The following is a 7,811-nucleotide window of genomic DNA, read 5'->3' as shown; positions in this document are numbered from 1 at the left end:
CTGAGTACCGCATTCAAAGGCAGCAAATATTCTCCGTTTAAATATTGTAATAAATCCTCTAACACATTTTGTTTCATGTTTTAAAATGAGAGAGAAAAATGTTGCAATCTACTTCAAGAGTTTTCCATGGAAAGTCACAGACTGTAGTAAATTCGCTTGAAGCCTGTGTGTGTATATATTCTAGAGTTTCTAACTTGCTAACCTACAATCTTCCACCTTACTTGATCAAGTTTGCAACAGGCGCAGCTTCTTGGTTACCTACATTCTTATTTCGATAACTAGATTAACGCTCTTTATCCGCTCAAGAGATTCATAAATATTACACTTATCTGCACAGATTTTCGCATGACGAAACCTCTGTTTCGTAAATCCCCTGTTACAATATAAATACATAATGATGAGAAGCGGATAATATCCAGATGTTGTTGGTATGCACGAGTGCCGATGTTTAACTGGCTAGCTAACACTTCGGTCACTCTAGAGCATATATGGTGAACAACAATAGCCAATTACTCCGTTTCTATAGCAACGTCTAATCGCATTTTGTGTGGTCCAGTGAAATACTTTGATTTTCCAGGTGACACTCTGAAGATAAAATAGCGGAACAGACTAATTGACGTCGACTTGGGAAACGGGTAACAAGACACGTTAATTGGAAATTAGGAGGCAGGTAGTCCAGCAATAATATGACTCAAGAATTTATATGAGATGGAGGTATTTACCTTTGTCAACTATTTTAGTAATAAACAAAGGCATTTCCGACGGCCCAATCGTATACGTTGGTATTTAATATATCAATTCATAAGAATTTTTCTGATATCTTCTCACACTTAAATAAATGAAACACGAGTATTGCGTTATTCTCTTTTATATTATCTGTGTGGCATTTATCAATGTATTGTTAGCTTAGTTCAACAGTATCCGGGCGAAAAGATCAACAGTCAATTGTTCTGAATTGTCTGCGAAAATACAACGCTGAGAAGGCACTTTCCGCACTCAGGAAGCGAATGATTCGTCAGTAATTTTGGGCTTCTTTTGGATCTTAGTGTAATCGTTTCCGTTGCGAACATATCGGTGACGATGCTGACCAAATAACGACAGATGTAATTACTCCTTTTATGGCAGATCGAGCGAAAAACAATCCTTAGATGCTCAGCGATTACGGTAACCAAAGGGAAAGATAATAGCTACAGATAGGATGGATTCAATTTAACAAGGGAATCGGTATTCATTACCTCATTTGGAATACTAAGTCTTTTAATCTAGGTGTCTTTCTTTAAGTCTTAGAGATCTTGAGTTAACTTTAGAAACTAGTAATGCAATTAGTGAATTAAACAAGTATTGAAAATCGAGTGCAGTTAATGAATTAAAAAAGCTGATTCTTGTAAACAAATTACTGTTTTTTAGATAATTTAATTTACACAGAGAATAAATGCCATTTATCATGCAGACGAACAATTTTGCTTTGTAAATATCTCTTGCGATACGCATGTCTGGTGGAACGCCACCTTGCGTAACTTCTTTTCCAATCCAGAAAAGAAACGAAAAAGGTATAAATGGACACATATAAATTTATATTTACATTTTCTTTTAATATTTAATTTTCTTTTAATATTTAATTTTCTTTTCTTTTAGTTCCTTTTTTTTAATAATTCATTGCTTTTTTTTTCCTTTTTAATTTATAACATTGCAGTGTTCGCTAAACACTTTATCCTATAAGCAAATAAATATGATGCTAATAGGCAACTATATACATTACTTGTTCGCGTTGGTCATTTGTAGCAAATGCTTCCTCACACACAATGTTTTAGAAAGCTTAATATTAGTCTTAGTTGTTACTAAATGCACATATTAATCAAGAGAACAATCTGTTGCCAAGAATGGGTGTAAATTGCCTTTCATGCCACTCAGAATCGCGTGCATTGTGCTGCTTGTTCTTATAAATGACCTGAGGACGTGGAAGATTAATTAATTCACTAAGCAAACCAATTAAAGTGGTTCGAATACGAAACCTTACATAAGAGGAGAGCAAGCGAAGCTTAGCACGACATTCCTCATCATGAGAACCTCCTGTGGGTGTCGGAAGAAGATGATAAACATTCAGGTATGATCGTAGTAGTGCTTTACTTAGATTTAATTAAAACTTTTGACTGCTGGAGTAGCGAATTCTGTACTTCCTTTATCTTCAGTGGTTCGTAAAGTTTTGCAATTAATATGGGAATCTTGTTTCAACTTGGGGAAAAAAAGGTCAAAAACATTTGCCAATGCACCCAGCATGAAGTAATCTCTTTTTCTTGTAACATTTATTGTTCTGATAATTTAATGTCTTCGGATAAAGCGGAGATGGTTCTGAGATTTAAAAGAAGACGAAGAAATATTTTTTTTTGTGATTTAGAAACGAAAAAGACGAAAACGTTTGTTATAAATTTAAAAATTAGCCAAAAATATCACTCATTTTAAGTTTCTTAAAACACAAATATGTTCACGATTTTAAGATTATTTCATCTGTGGGTAATTTTAAAGTTAATGGTAGTCTGTTAATAGAAAAGGAACCAGAAAAAAAAACAATTAAAACAAATTCAGAGAAAATAGTATAGATGCTCACAAATGAAGCCTGAAAATGTGTGTGTGTGTGTGTGTGTGTGTGTGTGTGTGTGTGTGTGTGTGTGTGTGTGTGTGTGTGTGTGTGTGTGTGTGTGTGTGTGTGTGTGTGTGTGTGTGTGTGTGTGTGCGTGCGCGCGCGCTCTCTAATTTAGGCATACATGAGCAATTTAAATGATTGGTAGTTACAAAATAATTAATTAATTGAACACAAATGTATGAAATGGGAAGTAATATAAAAGTTTACATATCGCATATTTCGACAAAGGATAAAAATGTCCATCCCCCTCCAGATTTTCAGAATCCCTTATTAAAATTTCGCGCGGTTAGCCTAGTGACTTTGTGCTAGGTTCGATTCTCGGCGAAGACGTGAGGGGCTTAAGGATCTTCCTCAGCCATAGCCAAGTTAACCAGTCTTGGCATGATCAGCAGGGGTTTTTCGCCAGTTTATCCGCAGTTTTTCAATCCGCAAGCAGGCAAACCGGTCCCGTGAACGCACATGGATTACAGTCATTAATACGTAGAGGCATAGGACTGACCATCTTATCCTCGTATTTCGGTTACGAAATCCAAGCATGCCTGGAAGGTTGTGGGCGCTTAAGGGCTTGTTAAATCCACTGGATATGATAAGCACTTATTAAACTTGTTGATGAAAGCGTTTTGCTGTCGTGCTTCTCAGAAACACGGATGTTTCCTCTCTACAGTAGACATCCAGTGAGAACACGCATTTAGCATTGATTAGTCTTGATGCTACATATCTTTATTTGCTCGAAAACAATTTAAATGATCCCAGCTTATTCATCCAACATATAACATGTACATACTGTAGCCAAAACACTCGTGAAATATTCATATTAAACCGGCAAGACATGACCTACAACACATGACAGGCGTCGGATATGATTAAGTGGTAAATTATTTCAAGTGGACAGCATCTCCTTCAAGTATAATTATGAGAAGAGGTCGTGACTTGAATGGCATTGAATGGGAAATGACAATGGAAGTCTCGTTGTCTGGTAAACAATCTCCGAAACCATTATCCTCATACAGCAGTTAAGCGTACAACAGTGTCTCCTGTTATACCGTGAATAATATGATAATAATCAGAAAACATCGACAGTGTGGGCAGAAATAGCTAATTAATGATGGAGACAAACGAAGAACAGTAAAGCCCAGTAGACTTGCTACGATTACTAAAATCACTGTGGAATACAATCACGGGGCTTTCTCTGAAAACGTTGCATTTTTCGTTGTCGTGAATGGGGTATAGAAATGGACATGACCGTTTTGTATATCACGGCAGTTGAACAAAGACCAGCATCTACTCAACTAATGAGGAAACAACGTCAGAATTAGAAAGAGTATAACATTGTATCAAGAACACTAAGGCAGGGGTTCTCAACCTTTTCCAGTGGCGTACCACTATATTTAATTCAAGATATTAGTTGTACCAATAAGGCAGTGGCTCACGTACCACCAGTGGTACGCGTACCACAGGTTGAGAATCCCTGCACTAAGCCATGACTGACATCTTCTTGGTAACGATAATGCAAGCAGTGGACTGAAGAAAGTTCATCTGGGCATTTTAGTTCGATATTTTCTGATACTCCGTATAGTTTACGATATCCAATAGCGCAAAGACCAAACTGTGCAGCTACTTCGATTGTTTCCGACAAGTATCCCGATTCACGATGACTTTTATCCTGAATTGTTGGAGATTTCCATTAGGATAATAGGCCAGGCTACATGACATGTTTCGTCCAGGAATTGTTATAAAAACATGCCAGTGAAATATATACTGGTTCCCTCACTTATTGGATCTGAATACCATTCAGCACGTCCTAGAAAGGGTGGTGCAGTTCATTATGGCAAAAATAGCAACATTATATAATCGCTGGGTGGGAAAAAGATGATCATGCCCATTTGGAGACTGGATACCGTTCCGAACCGGTGGAATCAATATTTATAATTTTTGTTCAACTATAAACTCTTACCCGTTCTTATGCAAATTTGTCGTCAAGTGATGCCGGATTATTTTGGAAAATACACAAACCACCACTACGTATGCACAATTAATGTACTCCTAAGTGACATATCTGCTTTGTCATTTTACTTCACGACTATTTCAAGAACGTAATCTAGTTCCAATCAATACTATTGTCATCCTGGTTAGCATCTCTCTCTTTCTGTCTGTCTCCTCTTCTGCCAACAGGTGGTGGTTACTAAAGAAAGAGCCAAAAGGCTTCATTTGGACGAAGTAAAAATTACATAACGTTATATCTAGTATCCACTTTGGCTATGTAACAGGTAGTGGGTTCGAATTTCCATGCGGGCATGACGTTGTAAATAAATTTCCACTTAACTAAGCTGAAGTAATTTAAATACATTTCCACAAAGAAATAGTTGCAAATTTCATTCTGAATGAGTGAAATAAAATAATTTTAATAATAAAAAATAATAATAATAAGCTAACGCCTTTTTATTCCCTTACAGGGAGTAGGCGAGGCCTTTTTTAAAAGAAATTTATTATTATTATTTTTTTTTTAAGAGACACCCCCAGGGAGTCAGGGACTCATCGAGGGAGGACACATACTACACATACCAGCTATCATACTTGATGGCTGGTGTGTGTGTGTAGTATGTGGTATGTGTAGTATCACTCTTGAATTCCTTCACACTACTTGCACTCGCAACATCCAACGGCAATCCATTCCAATCACGCACCACCCTCTGAAAGAAAAATCTAACCCTCACATCCTTCTTGGCGGTCTTCATTCTCAGCTTCCAAGGATGCCCTCTTGTCCTTTCTCCACCCTCCATAAATTGAAAAATTCCATCAATTGAAGTCCTTTTATAAACAGATTATTAATAATTTTAAGTATTAATAAACATTTTTGTTTTTAAGAATTTGAGATTATTTCTAAACATCAAAAGCAATTTAAATTATTTGAATTTTACATAATTTAAAATCACGTGTTTGCGTAATTATTTTTATCTTCGAACTTTTAAAGAAACCTTTTATTTATTTATACATCTTTACATTATGTAATTTCTAATAAAACTCTCATTGATCTGTTTTATTTGGTCTTTCTGCTTTTTACTTATACCATTTCCGTTTTGTATGTTTCAAACTCTAAATAAAAATAAAATAAATCACCAAACTCCTTTTATTCCCTCGTAGGAAGTAGGCGAGTTCTTTTAACCCTATCTAGCTTTTGGAGACTCAGTTCAATCTCCGGCGGTAGCCACTCAAAGAGATCTGATCCATCACTATCACTAATTATAGGAGGCAACCGATGAAGAGAGGGGCAAAACAGCAGAGGGGAAAAACCCCATCTCTTGGTACCTAATCCTACAGGATATGTTTTTGTATGAAATAAAGCGAGTTCCATGGTCGATTTTCTCACACCTGAGTGCGTGTATCAATTTTATTCTTTCATGTATCTTTCTGAGTTTTTAATTGATAGGTCAGCAATCAACACTTGTTTTGTTGAACCGTGACATAATTTTGAGTACAAAAATTAACTATTGGGGAACAATAATAATAGATTGATTTTTTTTCTGTTTTCTGTGTTTCAAGGCAGAAAATTTGTATTGGCAATACTCCCATATTTATTATTCCTTTTTTCTTAAACTAAATGCTTACTTTGAGCACTCTATACCTCTTTTCTGAATAAAAATATATTCATCATTTTCGTGTGTAATATGTTAGTATGATAGTAATTCACTCTTGCTGTGTGCATTTAATATCTGTTCGATACTAAGTTATTTCTGCAATCTGCAACTTACATCAAAGAAGTTTAAACTTTTTAGCATGTTTTACTTGTCATCTAAGTGTACCTTTTTTATGATATCATAATAGCAAACACGCGAAAGTGTGAGTTGATAGTGCCATGTAAATGAATAGAAAACCTCTGATTAGTGTTAATTATTATATCAAAATTCGATACGCAGAAAATAACCACAGGTGCACCACAACAAACTCTATATGTTACCGATATCGGTATCATTCAAAACAAACAAAAAACGTATACTTAATAATGTATTCCAGAGAGGTTAGATTCAGTCTGTTTGATGATATGTGTTTCAGTTTATTTGTATGCCGTTTTTTTTTCCAATTTGGGTTATTTCACGCCTTAATACATAGATCTTTTCTTATTTTATGCACGCAGTGATTTATGTGTTTTGTTCATTTATATAGACGATGTACGTAATCGTGCCAACTTCTCAATAGATGGCCAAATATTTATTCCTAAAACCAATGGCTGAGAGGAAGCAATATTACATACGAGGGTGAGCTGAACAGTTTTCATAAACACCTAGAACAAAAATGATATTAAAGCAACTGTTATAACCACAAGAAAGAACATATCTTAAAACCCTTTAACACTCATGTAGCACTTCGTGGGGAATATATAGAATAATGAAAGTTACATGGTTCTACCTCAATTCCTTGATGGTGATCATCACAACTATTCCACACACCCTCTAGTTATAAATATAATCAGGATGCTGGTTTGAATATTTTCGATTAGATTTTAGTTATAAATTTAGTATCGGTGAATACTAATTACAACTGTTCATATTTGTGAAGTGATTAAAAATCTAATTTTGATTTAGTCATTGTTCTCAAAGACCTACTGCAATACCAGGGAAATTCGTGATAAAGGTGGATAATGCTTCAAACACTTCGATGCCTTCCAAAAATCAGTTTAATATCTTGGGGGTCTGTATCAGATATTAAGCTGGTAACAACAGAAACTATAATTTTCGCATCGCGGCCTTTTCGCTAAAATGAAAGTTAATTATCTGTTCTTATCAGCTTAGCATCCAACATGGACACCATGGAAGATCAAGATTTTAAACTGTTTTTAGGAAGGCGACGAAGTGCTTGGAGCTAGCTCCACTTTTGCTGTTAGTTTCTCCCGTTTTGTATTACTTCACTCCTCTGGGAATTGCCTTTTGCCTTTTGACTAAAATCAAAGTGCAGTATATTTAGATTTCTATGTAATTAAGAAGAGTTTATGTCTTTTAAGTGCGTGTTGTGCGTGATGAACAACGGTGCCAGCATTCACAATAACCATCGGCAACTTCGACCTGGTTCACCTAGTGGTATTCCTCTTTAATCAGCCAGTTGGTTTGAATCCTGCTTTGGCGTGGGTGTTTGCGGATGCAATTACGTGGTGGTAGATCATTTTAGTCTCCCAATG

At 35.7% G+C, this 7,811-nt stretch overlaps 1 non-coding gene across 1 annotated transcript; it reads left to right on the top strand.

Moving 5' to 3' along the window:
- The first annotated feature begins 7,370 nt into the window (after nt 1–7,370).
- On the top strand, nt 7,371–7,562 carry LOC150103939 (U2 spliceosomal RNA). Its single transcript, XR_016548744.1, has one exon. It is a non-coding gene; the product is annotated as a U2 spliceosomal RNA (small nuclear RNA).
- The last annotated feature ends 249 nt before the right edge of the window (nt 7,563–7,811 follow it).

The sequence above is a fragment of the Typopeltis vanoorti genome, chromosome 8 (genome assembly GCF_054136105.1).
Source record: "Typopeltis vanoorti isolate ZY-2024b chromosome 8, IOZ_Tvanoo_1.0, whole genome shotgun sequence".
In the NCBI taxonomy this organism is placed as follows: Eukaryota; Metazoa; Arthropoda; class Arachnida; order Uropygi; family Thelyphonidae; genus Typopeltis; species Typopeltis vanoorti.
Note: the sequence above shows the minus strand (reverse complement) of the source record. Positions and strands in the feature narration are given on the sequence as shown.